The sequence below is a fragment of the Equus quagga genome, chromosome 5 (assembly GCF_021613505.1).
Source record: "Equus quagga isolate Etosha38 chromosome 5, UCLA_HA_Equagga_1.0, whole genome shotgun sequence".
NCBI lineage: Eukaryota > Metazoa > Chordata > Mammalia > Perissodactyla > Equidae > Equus > Equus quagga.
The window spans coordinates 72,931,205-72,949,429 of record NC_060271.1 but is presented as its reverse complement, the minus strand read 5'-3'; positions in this window follow the sequence as shown (position 1 = coordinate 72,949,429).

The following is an 18,225-nucleotide window of genomic DNA, read 5'->3' as shown; positions in this document are numbered from 1 at the left end:
GAGCAGTTTCAGATGGGTCTCAGCTCCATCTGACAATCCTTCAGTTATCCATGAAGGACTTGTTCTTCTGTTCTCAATAGCATCTTTCCAAAATTTGATTTTTTCCTCCCCACCCCAATTTGCTTCTTTCAATAACTCTCAGCAGATGATCTGGTCTTAGATTTTTAGTACCAATGCTTTTAATGGCAGCTAACACGTATTGAAGGCTTACTACAGCAAGGCTCAATTTGAATTAATTAACTTACGTGCATTAATTCACTTAACATACCTAACTACCCCAGGAGGTAAAAACTGTTACTACCTCCCTTTTAAAGATGAGGAAACTGAGGCACCTTAAGGTTAAGCTAACTACTGAAGATCACACAGCCATTACCTGGAAGAACCAAGATGTAAATCAGAAAATGTGATTCCAAAGGTAGCATTCTTGACAATGACATTAAAATAAATGCTCCAGTCAAGAGCTTCTCAATCTTTATCCTCCACATCTATGTATATCTAAACTGTACCAATGATTATACCCCACCTATACTTGACTAAGGTCATCCTTCATCTTCTGTTCTAGAATTGGCCCCATCCTATAGCCATTTGTCTTCTTTTTCAAACCCTTCCCAGTTCTTTCTTAATAGACTATCGATTTAAAAGTTAAAGCTATCATTTTGTCAATGTGATGTATCACATTGATTTATTTGGGTATGTTGAACCATTCTCACACTCCAGGGATAAATTCCACTTGGTCATGGTGTATAATCTTTTTAATGCACTGTAGAATTTGGTTTGCTAGTATTTTATGGAATATTTTTGCATCTATGTCCATTGAGGCTATTGGCCTGTAGTTTTCTTTCCTTGTGGAATCTTTCTCTGACTTTAGCATCAATGTGACCACATTAGAAAGAAAACAGTACATGATCATCTGAAGAAACATGGAAAAAGCTTTTGACAAAGTTCAACATCGATTCATATTAAAACTCTCAACAAATTAAGTATAGAAGGAACTTACCTCAACAAAATAAAAGCCATATATGAAAAGCCCACAGCTAACATCATAATCAATGGGAAAAAGTTGAAAGCTTCCCTTCTAAGATATAGTACAATACAAGGATGCCCAATGTTACCACTTCTATTCAACATAGTACTGGAAGTTCTAGCCAGAGCAATTAGATAAGAAAAAGAAATAAAAGGAATCCAAATTGAAAAGAAAGAAGTAAAATTGTGTCTATTTGAAGATGATATAATTATATATTTAGAAAACTCAATACTTAAGAAAAAAAACTGTTAGAACTAATAAATGAATTCAGTAAGGTTGTAGGATGCAAAACCAATGAACAAAACCCAATTTCATTTCTATGCAAAAATAATGAACAATCTGAAAAGGAAATTAAGAAAACAATCCTATTCACGATAGCAACTAAAAGAATAAAATACTTAGGAATAAACTTAACCAAAGAGATGAAAGACTTGTACACTAAAAATTATAAAACATTGATAAAAGAATTAAAGAAGAGATAGATAGGGGCTGGCCCCGTGGCCGAGTGGTTAAGTTAGTGTGCTCTGCTGCAGGCGGCCCAGTGTTTCATTGGTTCGGATCCTGGGTGCGGACATGGTGCCGCTCATCCAGCCACACTGAGGTGGCATCCCACATGCCACAACTGGAAGGACTCACAACTAAGAATATACAACTATGTACCAGGGGGCTTTGGGGAGAAAAAGGAAAAAATAAAATCTTTCAAAAAAAAAAAAAAAAGAAGAGATAGATAAATGGAAAGACATCCTGTTCACAGAATGGAAGACTTAGTATTGTTAAAATGCCAATACTACCCAAAGACCCCTACATATTCAATGCAATCTCTACCAAAATTCCAATGGCATTCTTTACAGAAACAGAAAAACAAATCCTAAAATTCATATGGAATTCATAAAGACTCCAAATAGCCAAAGCAACCGTGAGGAAGAACAGAGGTGGAGGCATCACGTTTATTTATTTCAAACATATTACAAAGCAACCGTAATAAAAACAGTATGGTACTGGCATAAAATCAAACATATAGATCAATGGAACAGAATAGAGAGCTCAGAAATAAATCCACACATTTATGGTCAACCAATCTTCAATTAGAGCACCAAGAACACATAATGGGGAAAGGCCAGTCTCTTCAGTAAACGGTATTGGGAAAACTAGAAATCCACATGCAGAAGAATGAAATTAGACCTTTATCTCACTCCATGTACAAAAAGTTAACTCAAAATGGATTAAGAGCTTAAACATAATACCTTAAAGTATAAAACCACTAGAAGAAAACATAGGGAAAAATCTTTTTGACATTGGTCTGGGCAATGATTTCTTGAATATGACCCCAAAAGCACAGGTCAAAAAAGCAAAAATAGACAAGTGGGATTGCATCAAACTGAAAAACTTCTGCACAGCAAAGAAAATAATCAACAGAGTGAAAAGGAAACCTACAGAATGGGAGAAAATATTTGCAAACTGTATATCTGATAAGGGGTTAAAACATATAAGGGACTCAAACAACTAACAGCAAAAATATAAATAACCTGATTAAAAATGGTCAAAGGACCTGAATAGATATTTCTCAGAAGAAGACATACAAATGGCCGATAAGTATGTGAAAAGATGCTCAACATCACTAATCATCGGGGAAGCATAAATCCAAACCACAATGATATATCAATTCATACATATTAGAATGGCCACTATCAAAAAGACATGAGATAACAAGTGTTGGCGAGGATGTGGAGAAAAGGGAAAGCTTGTACGCTATTGGTGGGAATGTAAATAGGTATAGCCATTATGGAAAACAGTATGAAGTTTCCTCAAAAAATTAAAAATGGAACTACCATTTAATTAATCAATCCTACTTCTGAGTATATATCCAAAGGAAATGAAATCTGTATCTCTAAGAGATATCTGCATCTCCAAGTTCTTTGCAGCATTATTTATAATGGCCAAGACATGGAAACAGCCTAAGTGTATGTGGATGGATGAATGGATAAAGAAAATTTCACAAACACACACAAACTCAAACTGGAATATTATTTAGCCTTAAAACAGAAGGAAACTCTGCCATTTGCAACAAGGATGGACCTTGAGGATATTAGGCTAAGTGAAATAAGTCAGACACAGGAAGACAAATATTGCACAATCCCACCTATATGTGGGCTCTAAAGAAGTCAAATTCACAAAAACAGAATAGAATAGTGGTTGCCAGAGGCTAGGGGATGGGGAAAATGGGGAGATGTTGGTCATTAGGTATAAAGGTTGAGTTATGCAGGATGAAAAAGTTCTGGAGATCTAATGTACAGGATGGTGACTATAGTTAATAATACTGTATTGTATACAGTATTGTATACTGGAAATTTGATAGCAGAGTTGATCTGATCACCACAGAAAAAAATCCTTTAACTATGTGAGGTGATGGTTATGTCAATTAGTTTGATTGTGGTAATCATTTCACAATGTCTACATACATCAAAACATCACATTGTACATCTTAAATATACACAATTTTTATTTGTCAAGTACTCCTCAAAAATACGGAGGAAAAAAGGTAAACTTAAAAAAACAAAACTTACCTTCAACTCTACCTAATCTTGAACTTAGAGATGCATCCTTTTTCCCTTCTCAACTGAGCTTCTTGAGAAAGCAGTCTATTCACAATCTTCAATGCTTACATTTATTTGCCTCAAATCTACTCCTAAATTTACTGAAAACAATCTTGAAAGGGCCCTAAGGTTCTCTTCCTATTGAACCCAGTGTCCACTGTCCTGTACAGTGAGCAGAATCAGGCAGAGTTGAATGGTCCTTCCTAAGAGTAGCTCCTTGCATTCCCATGATCCTCTCCAGTTATTCTCTTCCTGTTTCCCACAAGTTCATTATGACAGTTTCCTCTTGTCCATTTTACTCTACTCATTCCTTAATTACACTGGTGGTCCCAATGTCCTATCCTCAGCTTCTAGTCTTCTTGATATGGATACTACCCCATAGTCTCAATTACACTTCTCAGGCTGCTAACTCCAAAAATACGTTTTCACAGCCCTGATCATCTGCCTCTGAAATAAAACCATGTGGATCCTTTTAGGTAACTAAATCTCGAAGCTAAAGTCAAACTATCTTCCCTACCCTCTACATGGCTCTTGCTCATGATTTCTCCATCTAGTCAATAAGAACACCATAAAATCCATCCATCTTAAGCCAGTAACCTCAGAGTTCTCCCACTTCCTTTCTCTTTCTGACTTTCTCTTGCCCTTTTTCTAGATGGGCTTCAGCTGACATGTCTCTTGAACCAGCCTCCTCATCACCAGGAAACCAGTAAGTGAACCAAGTGATGGTGCCAGGAACAGACACTAAGTTCCCAACTCTGACTCTTGATGCCCTTTTCACAACTACACCCTAGCAGTCGAGGTTTTTACCACATGCCCAGCACTATGCTGACCACTTTATACACTTCATCTAGTTGAATCCTCCAAACCATTATTATAGAACAGAAAACCCAGGGTGAAAGAAGTGAAATAACTTGCTCCAAATCATACAGAACTAGAAGAATTCCAAGCTGGGCTTTCTCTGATACCAAAACCATTCTCTTAGTCAATGAATGATACTGCCTCCCACAATCCTAGCTAAAGCTTTCAGTCACTCTATCTAAACTATTGAAACAAAACCCCAATTGGTCTCCCAACTGCCAGCCCCTGCTCCACCTCATCCCTAAATCCATTCTTCATGACACCCTAAGATTTCATAGAAGAAATAAATGATAAAGCATCACAAATTATGTTCTCCTAAAAAACTATTGGTTCCCCTGCCTTACAGAGCAAAATCAGAACTCTTTGGCCTGAAATACAAAGCCACAGGTGTCTTTTCGGCATCTTCTCACCTTTTGTTCCTGCCTTCTCTCCCACACTCTACATTCTGGCTCTCATGAAATACATCCCACCATTTGTACCACTATTTTTTGCTCTTCTCTGCTGTTCCTTTTCCTGGGAGATGCTCGGCATCAAACCTTTACTCTCACTCTATTTGTTGCATTCTCCCTTCAAAATCCAATTAAAACTGTCAATACTGCATCTCTAGGGTCAAGTTATACCTCCAAGACAAATGAAGCTGTCCCCTCCCGGACCCCTGGCTTTCTTTGTACATCCCTGTGCTGACTCATGTATCACGCTTACCACAATTAGTTTATCCATCCATCTCCCTCACTAGTGTTCTGACCCCTCATTCATGAAAAACAAAGAGTCTCCATGTTTTAAAATCTGAGGATAAATAAAAGAATTCACCCCAGTTGAAGGAATTAAAATGACAAGGGCCAGGATATTAAGCTGACATTAACAGCATGCAAGAAAGATTACCACTTACTCGAAATTTACAGAAACAGTGAGGGAGAGAGAAGGAGATGTCTCAGGTGGCCCAGCATGACACTGCCTCAATTCTGCAGAGTGAATCTTTATACTTCCAGATTCTGCAGGGAGAGCAGTAAAAAGAGCAATGGACTAAAATTAAGGTGAATTAGGGATCTAGTCCACAGAGCATCACTGATAATTTTTATCTTCTTAAAAAAGTCATTTAATCTGCGATCCTCAGTTTTCTTTTTTGTGACATCGAGCTTTAGGCCTACCTCATGTTCCTGAAGGGCCCAGGGGAAAATAGTAGGGGTGGGCAATGATGCTAGGGCCTAACGTCATTTTCACATGAGCCTCAGATGGCTAAGGTGAGGAACAGCCTAGAGCTCCTCTCTGTTGAGATACCAAGTGAGCAGAGAAAGCTAAATGACTACTGGATCAACACCAGAAAGGAGGAAGCTGACTCACCTGGGTCCTCCTCCCAGGGCTGAGGCCCTTTCAGGGCTTGCTTCCCCTCTCAGGGCTGCCTTCTCTTCTCAGCGCTGCATTCTTTTTGCAAACTGTGGCCCAGGGAGCAACTTCTTTCCCAAATCGTGCTAGAGAGAGGATGCACATTTCACCTCTAGCCTGAGCCCTAGACCAAAAACCGTCGCTCATAAACTACGTGTTAATTCACCAAAAATTATTTGAATGAAAGAAAGACAGTTGATTAACATTCGCAATTTAGTTAAAATGGCACGTTGATCAGGAATTAAAGTCCCCACTGGCTTGTTTTACTGATACTACACTTTGGATGTCCACTGGGGTCTTGCGAACCGGGTGGGTTTTGCCACTCTTTCTAAGCTTTCGGCTATTTTTCAGAATGAGTAGGTCTACTTATTTTGTTTTCTTTCTTAAATTTCGAATTTATTGTCAGCCAGTATTCTGTTCTGTGTCGTATGTAACAGGTACAACTGGGAACAACGTATGACACAGGTCCCTGCAGTCCTGGAGCGCGGCGGGGCCATGGGAGGCTGGCTGACGTTCAACCTCTGATTCACCAGCGCCCCCGCCTGTCAGCCTCGGAGGAAAGCCAGCTGGTCCCCTCTGGATCCGCTTCATAATAGCTTCCTCCTGCTAGTTATCTCTCTCCTTTACCTCCCAGAGTTCCTTTCCTCCTTCTCCTTCCTTAGTCTCCATCTCTCCCATCCTGTCCCACTCTTCTCTTTGCTCTGTCCGTCCTTCAATGTCTTTCTCTTTTTATGAGTTTGCTTTTCCTATGTGAATATTGGAAACGTTTCTGCGCTCTTCGGAACGGCCACCAGAGGGGGCCCTATAATCCGGCCGTCCAGTCTCTGTGGCTCTACACGCCCTAAAACGTCTCTGCTTTCTAAGGCTCTAAGCACTCCACCGATCCTAAATTCCCATCTCTCCCCGCCCCAAGGGGCTACCCTGCTGCTTCTCTAAGCCTCACCCCCTCTTTTGCTCCCCAGCCTCCCACCAAGGACCCTTTGTTTTCGGCTTCGTAGAACACCCATCTCACAGGACCCAAGTCCCTGCCCGATGGTGTTCTCCCTCTCTCTGTTTCAGCCTGGGATCCTAGAGTCCCTGTTTCTGCCACTACGTGCCCCAACTCACCAAGAAAATGCCCTTGATGGCTGTCAAAACCCCAATCTGTGGGCTCTTCTCTTGGCGCTGGGTCCCCGCTCCACATCCTTCCCCTTTTGGTCGCTTGACCTGAACGCCTGCCCCTCCCCTCCCAGGGGAGATGGCTTGGGACCCCCCCCTAGGACTCACCTTGAACAGCTCTCCCTCCCTGCTCAGAACGCCCTCCCGCCCGATGTCACTCAAGACACCGAGCCCCAGCCCCCACTGCTACTCATCGCCGAGACGCTGCCCTGCCCCAGGTCACGCGGGGCTCATGGGAGGGCGGCTCTACACCTCCGCGCCGGCGCCATGGTTCGAGACCCTGCCACGCTCCTCTCCGCGCCTCTGGGCTCCGGAAGATCCCCATCTCGTGGGCTCCAGTCAGCTCTCAGGGTTTGCCCGACACCCCCTCGGATTCCGCCCCGAGATTTCTAAGCCGGCCAAGCTTTCCCAGCGGACTGCCCATTCGCATCGTGGTACTGGTCTCCCGCCCCGCGCAGCCACCAGCCAGCCGAAGACTGTGCCAGAGGCGTCCTTTTCTGGGCTGATGGCACGCGGTGGAAGAGACCCGAGGGGGAAGGGTTCGAGGTTCCAAGCTCTCGCTCTCCTCTCTCTCTTACCTCCCTCCCTCCCCCGACTCTCACCCCGCGCTCAGATTTCGGACGCCGCTTGACATTGCCCCCAGTTCCGGCCTCGTCTGCGTTGCTCCAAGGACCTCGTTTCCCCCTGCTTCTCGCTCTGCTCTTTCTACTCAAAACTCGTCAAGGACGCTCTATCCCGCTCTTCCCTGGAGTCCCAGCCCCGTCGTCGGGGTCCGAGGGTCCTCACTCTCTTCCCCTAGAGGGATAGGGTTGTGGTTTGCATCCTTCGTCATTGATACACCGAGTGGGCACTCCTAAGTAGCCCCCCACGCCCAGCTAACAGCTTCTGGGGACCCCCAGGGCTCCCCCTTTCTGTCGCTTCTCAGGCGCTCTCATCGGCACCCAGAGAGCCTCGGTGCGTTAAGCCCGGTCCCCTGCAGCGTCCTCATTGGGCTCTTCTGGCTCCCTGGCCCTGGACATCACTGTCTGTCCCCAAACCTCGCTCGCTGACCCCATTGGAGAGGCGCCATTCTAAACTACTTTTACAATACCCCTTCCCCTAAGATGTCATTCTACTGCGCTGCACTTCCACCCAGTCCCATCCCAGGAGATCAATTTTCTCACCTGTAAAATAGTCTGCTAAAAACTCCTTCCTCAGAGGGAAGATTAAATGCAAGTAATTTGCATAGCGTTTACCACAGTGTCTGGTACCTGCTAAGTGTGAACTTCTCCCTCCAACACCAGGGGGCGCCCCCGGGCCCTCTGCCAGTTCTCTCCTAAGACAGCACCTCTTTTGGTCAATGCCTCCCTTAGCCTACGAAGTCCTAAATGCCCACGTGTAAGAACTCTTAATCCTCAGAGCCCACTCCAGGAAATATTTTTGTGCATCAATGAAAACGGGAGCACACCCCTCTGGTTCTCATTCTGAATCTGCTTCTGATTCTAAGAGGGTCTTGCCTCTTATTGTCTTTGGAGCTATTTTACAGCTGTCTAAAGTTTTAGATAACTGATCATAACGTAAATAATTCTTGTCTATTGACATGCCACAAAATTCTGTTGAGACAAACTTCTCCCCTAAATCATTTGCAAATACGTCAGTTTTTCAACCATTTGCAAATTCATTTCAGGATTCTTAATCTATAAACAGCTCTCCTTTTTGACTTCTTTACACCTCTTATAATATCTTCCTGGTTCCCTCAATGATGAGTTAAATAAAATAGTTGACATGTTTGCTTTGTCTGTAGTCATTATTTTACCTGTTTTAAATATACTCTTTAATAAAACCTGTGAGCCCATTACTATTAATTTTCTCTTTTTATGGAAAATAAAACAGAGACTGTGATTCGATCTGAGAGGAAACCCTACTTGAGTGACCTTAAGGGAGACTCTCCCTAGGTGCTTTTTCACGTCCAAGCCTTCCTCTTAGCACGGCTGCCTCTAAAGGACCCCGCAATGATGCCGTGTGGGGCTGCTGCCCTGGCCACCGTGGGAAGGTGAGTGCCACCACAGGTGCTCTGTGTCCACCCAATCCCACAGAGCCTTCCCCATAACTTGCACCCTAAACTAACCTACTCCAAGGCGGCCCTGCATCCTGGATACTAGAAGAATCCTGCCTTTGTTCAACCTCAACCCCAGCAAACCCACTTCCAGCCCTCAAAAGACTGTATGGATCTGGGCGTCCAGAAGAGGGCGCCCTAGACTACTGTGAGCGGCCACCCGCCTGTTCCAAGGGCTCCTCTGTGTAGAAAGGGCTGTCTCCGTAGTTCTGGGTCCCCCTCCTCTCTCAGCTCCTGGGGACCAACTTCACCTCCTGCTGTCTTCTCTGTTCCAGCCCAGCGCTCCTTCCCTGATATCATCACATCCCTTCCTGTCTCCTTAAACCCCACCCCTTTTTCTTCTTGCTCCACTCCCAACTCCCGCTTTGAAACCAGGTCTGTTTGGCTCCTGATTCTTTGCTCTTTTCTAAAGAAGTCCAGGGGCCAGCCAGGTGGCATAGTGGTTAAGCTCATCTGCTCCACTTTGGTGGCCCCAGTCCACAGGCCGGATTCCAGGTGCAGACCTACACACAGCTCATCAAGCCATGCCGTGACAGTGTCCCACATACAGAATAGAGGAAGATTGGCACAGGTGTTAGCTCAGGAACAATCTTCCTCACCAAAAAAAAGTCTAGACCTGAGAGTGAGTTGAATTTATTTTGCCATGAAACAGAAGAATCACAACACCTTAAATTTGGGAGGATCTGTGCAAGAGCCCCATCTCAGAATCTCCTTTGGCGGTCATCCAAACTCTGAAGGCACAGGGTCAGTGAGGTCCCTCTCTCACACTCCCACGGCCTCAGGAAGAATGTGAGTAGTTAAGCTGATAATCATGTTAGAGGCTCTGCCTCACCCTGAGCCAAATGTGGACTCTAATTCTCACTGAACTGTCTCTGGTAAATCAATAAAACCACTAGTAAATGTAGAACAAAGATTTTCATCAGGTTAAAAAAACATGTATGTGTGAGGGGAAGTGAAACGCCCAAGGAGACAAGTCGATAAAACCATCTCCTTCATTCCTGGCCGGGTCGCTCCTTTGGATAACAATGATGCTGTTACCTTCAGCTCTGTGTCCCCATCATTGCCGGAATCCCATTTCAAGTGGAGTGAACAAATGTCACTGTCATTAATCTGAAGTGCGGGCCTTCAGCCTGCTGCTCCTTTCTCGGGTAATTAAAGAAACAGAAGATGAGGTGTGTGAGCCCAGACTGGCATCTTAGTAAATCCGAGTTACAGGAATCTCCTTGGGAGCAGTGTGCAAAGTACCTTTCTTTTCTCCTCACTACACCTTCCATTTCATTCCACCTCCAGCTCCTTCCCTTGAACAAGGCAGTTCCACATGGCCTAGTTTAAGGAGAATTCACCCCTTATCCTCCAGCATTGAGCTACTTGAGGATAATGCCTGCCAGATAGGGCCACCTTTGTGATAAGAGGAGGAACACTGGATGTGCTGTAGGACGGGCGTCTGCAGTGGGATCACACACGCATGCGCACACACACCCTCCTCGCTCATTTGTCGAAGCCCCAAATGCCTTAGGAGTGGGACACAACTCCCTCTCTTGCAGAATTATGAGACTTAGCATGCAAACACATTTGGGAGAGAAAATATACTCAGCAGGCAAGAGTGAGGCAGGGGAGACAAGCACACGGTACTAGCTGGGTGACTTTTAATATAGTCTCATCTCTGTTTAATTCTGGCTTGGCCTTAACCTCTCAGCGAATTAGTTTTATCATCCTGAAATGGAGGGGTCAGACTGGAGCAGGGATTGGCACATTTTAAGATTTTAGACTCTGCGGGCAGTACAGTCCTGTTGCAACGACTAGTCTCCACCTCGGGAGCACAAACAGCAGCCACAGACAGTATACAACCTACTGAGGGAGGCCGCGTTTGCAGGCTGTAGTCTGCCAGGCCCTGGACTAGACACTCTCTTAGCTCAGATTAACATTTATATCCTGGGGTTCAGATTAATTGAGGCCCAACAGACCTTGGTGCTTTCAGTTCTGAGAGCTCGGTCTTGCTCCTCCACTTCCTGCTCTGACCACCTCCGCACCCAGAGTCCCGCCACAGCTGGATCTTGCAATTCTTCTGCTAGGCTCTCCTGCCTCTTCCAACAGGAGGCAGGGGCACTGTTACTGATGCCACCACATGCTTACGTGATGCTATCAGCGAATGGAATTGGAAGCGACACACTGTATTCACCCTGGAATCAGCCCCACCCTGAACCCAGCCCTACCTTGCTCCTAACCTTGTCCAGGGCTGCTGGGACCATTTGCTACTGTGCCTTGGCCCCTCCATGTGGAAAGAGGGTCTGCCCTATAGTCCACAGCCTGAGCTCCGATTGCCAAACCAGACCATCCCTCAGTACTGTGGCTGTTTATCTCCCATCCCTGAGCTGCCCCAGACAGGGCTTGGTTCTAGATCTTGCAGCCTTCTTCTCCTTCTCCTGTCCTGTGTAGATCACCAGACCTTGCTCAGCCAAATCTTAAGATGTATTAGTTATCAGGACAGAGATTCAGATACACGAGCAAAGACAGGGATTAATGTTAGAAAACTGGCGAGAAAGAACAGGTCTTCAGGCCAGGTAAAAGCCCACGTATCAGAGTTATTGCACAAGGTCAGAATTGGATTGTCAAGTTGCATACCCCTGATAAGCTGCCCCATGTTAACTCCTATGGAGAGCATCAGTGAAGCACAGTGACACAGAAATGTAAGGGTTAAAACCAGGAAGGAATTCTCAAGCTTGACTCTTTCACATGGGCTTATGGCGCCCTCTTGTGCTTAATTCTGAGAAATGCAGGCTTCCTATTTTCAGAGATGTTTTGCATTCCCATTTTTTAAAAATCATTTGGTGTGATTCATTCCCCATAAAAATTGTGAAGGCAGAAAAAATGTACAATAGCACATCTCAGTCCCAGAACAGTCTCAAATCTACACATCATTTCATTTTATTTTCAAAATGTCCATTTGAAGAAGGAGGCTACACAAGTATTGACCCCATTGGAAATAGAGGAGGCAAATGGCCTTGTCTGAGATCGGTCGCAAAGCTAACGGGTGACAGAGTAACCAATGACGTCCTCCAGGCTCCTGGCTGCACTGGGCCTCATACGCTTCTCTGATTATTTCACAGGAGTTTTCAAGTTGAGCACAAACATCCACAGTTTCCTTCTCTCCCATGGTCAGGGCATCATTGAAGCAGGCCGGGGTCAGTGTCTCCTGGAGCGTGTGTGGGGTACAAAGTGAGAAGCTTGTGTCAGAAGCAAGGCTGAGCCAGAAAGATGTAGCCAAGTGGATTTCTGCATCCTTGTGCCCTTACCTTTCCCACGTGTGCTGGGGAGCTGGGCAGCAGTGTTCTCCATGGGCAGAGCAGGACGGGGCCAGCATTTCTGTTCTGTGCAACTGAAGGGCCAGGAATCTGGAGCAGGGACACTACCACTGAAAGTTGAGTAGCCTGCAACCCATGGGACCTTCTCCCCAGGCCTTGTCCCCATGCTCCCTATGTTCCAGCCTCACTGCTTCTCCACCACAACCGCATGTGTGTGTCCATACTTCTGCAGCTTTTCTCACACTGTTTATGCTGCCTGTTAGTTTCCCCTGCTCCAGCCTTCAAAATCCTACTCATCCTTCAAGGCCAAGTTCAAATGTCATATCTTCCTTCTGGCTTTCTGTGATCTCCTCTTCCTCACCCATTGCCCCCTTCCCTTCATACACACACCTCTCCTCTCTGCACTCAAAGCTGTTTGTGCACCTGCTTACAAAACGTGCATTATTCCATAATTATTTGTCTCTCCCATAGTCTGTGAGCATTTTGAGGGAAGAGACCAATCACTCATTCTATTTAGAGTTGATAGAAACTCACAAGGAACCGTAGTAGAAAAATGCACGAGCTTTGGGCTAGACAGATCTTGCCCGACCCCCTGGGCTAGTCATTTACACTTTGTATGATCAAGTCTCATGACTGCAAAATGTGGCAACAACACCTTTAGGGAAGTGTTAGGAAAATTAAGTGAAATAATATACACAAAGCCCTTGTACACAGAAAGCAATAGCTTTAATACCATCCAGTTCAATCTCTGTTATAACGATAAGGAAATAACTCTAGAGAGGGAAGGGACTTGCCCAAAGTCACATAGAACTCTAGGACCTGAATGCAGAGCAGCTGATTCCCAGGGCTGAATTTTTCAACCAACTCAAGTCCTGTTCATGCTATTCCGATCCCCAAAACAAATAAAATTGGTACCAACACACCCTGCATATGGTTACACCTTGCCTTAATCTGTTCAGGCTGCTGTGAGAAAGTGCCACAGACTGAGTAGCTTAAGGACAACCAAAATTTATGTCTCATAGTTCTGGAGACTGGAAGTCCAACATCAAAGCATCAGCATGGTCTCTTTCTGGTGAAGTCTCTCTTCCTGGTTGGTAGCCGGCACTGCTTGCTATGTCCTCACATGGTGCAAGAGGCAAGGGGTCTCTCTTGAGTCTCTCTCTCTCTTTTTTTTTAGTAGGAATATTGGCCCTGAGCTAACATCTGTTGCCTATCTTCGTCTACTTTATTTGGGATGCTGCCGCAGTGCGGCTTGACAAGCGGTGCTAGGTCTGCACCCGGGATCCGAAGCGGCAAACCCCAGGTCACACAAGCAGAGCACGAGAACTTAACCACTACGCCACTGGGCCTGTCCCTGGAGGCTCTTTTCTAAGGCACTAATACCATTCATGATGTTCCACCCTCATGAAATAAGCATCTCCTGAAGGCCTTACCTACCAATATCATCACAGCCCGTATTAGGAATTCAGTCTTCAAATTTAGGGGGAACGCAAATATTCAGACTATAGCATCTAGAGTGTATCTCTGCCTATTGTCACTTCCCTCTTTCAAGTAAACTCAAGTTCTCCAAAAACAGAGACAGGCTCTTTCCTTCCCTCCCCTGTCCATGGCAAGGCCTAACACAAGAAGGGGCACGTGGTAGGAATTGAAACATACTTGCAAAACCTCAAGTGATCCCAAGCTTCCTCAGTCTTCCTCAGCTTCAGTATCCATGTCAGCATCCTGTCCTGGACCAATCCTAAATTCCACACGCTGCTCAAATCCCCCACCTCCTCCTCATTCCTACTGGCACTGAGTTCATGCTTGTTCACTTTTCTCCTGTACCCATCTGGTCCCCTGAGGGTGACAATGGGGCAGTACAGACACATGGGGTGGATTCCAAGGACAGGGCAGGACTGGGGAGCTACAATCCTAAGTGGCCGGCTGTTGGAAGCCACTTTCTAACGCCAGGTCTGAGGGAGAAGAACATGGGTGAAAAAGAAATGCGAAGTCGATTGGGTTAGAGACCAACTTGACACAGAAGAGAGAAGAAAGTGAGCGGCAGAAAATTCTAAAACTGAGTCTGGGGAGACAGAGGCACATTTATTTATATATTTTGGGGGAAGTCCTCATAACAAATGAGTGGCGGCCTGAGGGGAGCATAGAAACGTTTCGTTTCTGTCCTAAACCTTGCCAGCAGCCTCCAAGCATGACCCAGTCCCTAGGAACGCTGTCCAAATGAAAGACCTCCCCCTTCCCTTGATATCAGATCAGAAATGACTCCAGGTCCACCCTCCTTCCTATCACTTCAAGTCATTTCTGAGTAACGGCTCAGGGGCTGCCCCTTGCTGGCTGTGCGGCTACATGGTCTCCTTCCAAGCCATCTTCTCAGTGTTTCTGGCTTCTGAGCTAGGACTTTTCCCAGAGAAAGCTGCCCCTCAGCCACCTCTTTGGACACTGAGCTCAACTGCATAGAAGCAACAAAGTTGTTCCCTAAACCCAGGCCTGACCCTGCAGCCAGGATTCCATCCATGGTCCAGGCTCAGAGCACGGGCCTCTGCATGCCTAAGACTAAACCCCTGTGTATTGCAATTTCTAGGACTTTCCACTGTTCTAGTCCCCAAAGCAAAGGCAGGAAAGTGGTGACCTGGGGCAGCATTCCCAGCTAGGTACGGCCTCCCTGCTCAGAAGCTCAGTGCACATCTCCCAGAAGTAGATGTGGCAGGGCCTCACCGCCTCACCCAGCAGCCAGACAAGGGAGATCTCCTCACTGCTGTGAGTGCCTGATCTGCTGTTGCTCAGTCTCTCTGGGCCTGGCTTCCTCTGACCCAAGATGGCTAAGACCGTGAGCTAACTAAAACTGAGGTCCAGCCAACCTTTCCTTCAGCTCTTTACGCTTCTTTGTATTTTCCGATTATTTTTAATGCATACTACTTATTGCTTCTGTAATCAAGGAAAAAGCAATCAGAGTCAATAGGAAGAGCAAGATTCTTTTCAAAGACCACCAAAAAAAAATCAGAAAAAGTTCCTGATTTTCTCAGAACATATGCCCAGAATATTTTGTAGGGTTTGTTTTCAGAGTAGTTCAAAGGTAATAGGGATTCAGAACTTAAATGACAGCGCTCTGGTGCGGCAGCCCCTGAAATCCACTGAGGAGGGCACAGGAGGTCACCAGACAGCAAAGGACTGGAGCTGGAGGCCAGTCATCACACCAGCATCTTGTCTGATTTGAGAGGTCATAACTAAAACAGCAGAAATATTGCTCACCTAGATGCCTTGTTTGAAGCCTGACCTTTGAAGAATGCCGAGGAGATGAAGACATATTTTGCAACAGTAACAACAGCAAGCATGTATTGAAGGCTTATTATGAACCAGGCACTCTGTTAAAATATTATCTTATTGAAGATAACGTTGAGCCTTTGAGGTAGGTATAATTTCCTTTAGCTACTAAAAGACAGAGCCACTATGCAAACATCAGTCTGACAGATTGCAAAGCTCATGCTTTTAAACTATATGCTATATTGTCTCTCATATAAGCAGCAGGTAAATAAGAAAGGGCTAAGCCATCACGAAACCCCAATACATGCACGCACATAGACTCACATACTCACTAGATCACTAGATGAATCCATGATAGATAGATGAGAGTTAGATAGATAGATACATACATACATACATAGATGATCGTTACCTATGCTTTAGGTCTCGCCAAACCCTCACCTACTATTAAAATAACCATTCTAGTGGGGCTTCAATTTTAGAAATTCATGTTAAGATATTAATTACAAAGATAGTCCCCTTCAAGAAGAACTTTCAATTTGACATCTGATGAAACCACACTGGCAGGATGGCAGGGCTACTGGTCTGCTGTCAGGTAGGGCTGGGGGACGCACACTTTTCTGGACATCAGTGTTCCTAGAGACAGGGACAGGCAAAAGTTTCAGGATCCTAAAATAAATCTCCAAATTGCAGATCCTTCCTCCACACCGTACTTTGAACCCCTTTATCATCAAAGTTTTCCAATATAGAAGACTCCTCTTTCTAGAGTTGAGTTTCACAGGAAACCCTACTCGTGGAGAACTCTCTATTTTTCATTTTGAAATACTGTTATCCATTGGACTGAGGCAATAATTTTCCTGTCCTCAAATTTAAAAAACCAACTGCCCATTTGATTACAAGTAAGTATTTATCTCTTTACAAATACCAATGAAGCCATGAAGATGAGCTTTGCCTTTTTGTCTCTCATTCTTGCTTTGTCTTCACTAAAGGAAACACATTATGAAAACATATAATTTTCCCACTTTGCTCCTCATGCTTAATTGATTTCCAGCATGAAAAGAATATTAGCCAAGAAAAGGAAACCTCGAACCTCATGAGTATCCTCTTAATAACCGCTTAATCTTCAGTTGTGTTCACATATGCTAATTATAAACATCTTTAATTGTGCATGTTGCCCACCGCAGTTGAGTGCAATTCAATTTCTTGGACTTTGACATGATGTTCTCCTCCGGCATCACCAGCCAACGAGCTGTCAGCAGTTGAGCCTTTTTACTTTCTGCTCAGACCAGCAGTTCGAGCCTAGTAAATGAGTATCCTTCAAAGAGGAGTGTGTCCTGGATGGAGGAGCCCCTGCCAGAACACGGGATAGGAACACTTGCAGCAATAGCTTGACATTAATTAATAAATCACTGGACTTAATTAATTCAATTGCCATGTGCAAGGAACTGGGTGTAGTTCTGGAGACTCAAAGGTACATTAAAGTACAGTTCCTGCCCTTAGAGACAATTTCCATTAGAAAAAGAGACACTTTCTAAGTTATTAAGGTAAACTTTGTGAAGAGCTGTGATGCTGGCTCAAGTGAGTGATGGTGGAGAGCAGAGAATGCTTCAGTCATAACAGGGGAAAGGGGAGAAGGAGCTCTAAGACAAAGGAATAGTCTGATCAGAATCTCAGAAGTGTAAACTTGTTTGGGGGTATTTGGGAGGCGTCCGCATCCCTGTGGGGCTGTTGAGAGGGCTATGCCAGGGAGAGTCACCCCAAAGGGAGGGTGAGATCAGAGTACAGAGGACCAACTGGGTTTTCATAAGGCCTCTGGATTTCAACAGTCAGGCAGTTACTGAAGATGAGAAGTGATCTTAGCTGCAATTGAATGAGATCACACTCCTATTCACAGATGCTTTGGACTGGCCAGAGGCTCAGTTGTGTAAGTAATGTTTTTCACTGAAGTCTCAAGGCTCTTATTCATCCATTTCATGCCACTTCTCAGACCCGGCACACTGCCTCCTTGCAGGAATCCAGCTGGAGCTCCTTTCAGAATAGGTAGGCTCTCAGCAGATCTTGGCTCATCACTTCCAAAACACGAACAGAAAACAGCTCATGGCCTCCTTACCTTCTCCTTTTATGGCATGCTTTCATTTCTGAAAATGAAATGGAAGTAAGCAAAGTGTGTGCAGCAGCTTCCTGTATGTGTGAAATTAGAGAGCCTCAGGCCACCCTCCTTTCCAGGGGAAAGTCGGGGCGAAGCTAGAACTACTGCTGTCCTGGAGCTGGGACTGGCCATCACTGCCACAGTGGAGGAAGGGGACAGATGCAATAGACAGAGTGCAAAAGGAGGCCCAAGTGAGGAGAGACAAGGGACCTCAGAGAAGGAAAGGGGGCAGAAAAGAAGGCCTTGGAACACAATAATCAATTTATGAACACCGTTCTGCTTTGCAACCTATTCCAGTGCCATTCCGTGAACTACAGCTCAGAAGTAGGAAATCAGATAGCTTTCTTTGTCAACCTTCTCATCTTACTCTTGATCCTTCATTGCCAATGATGGCAAAAAGAAAA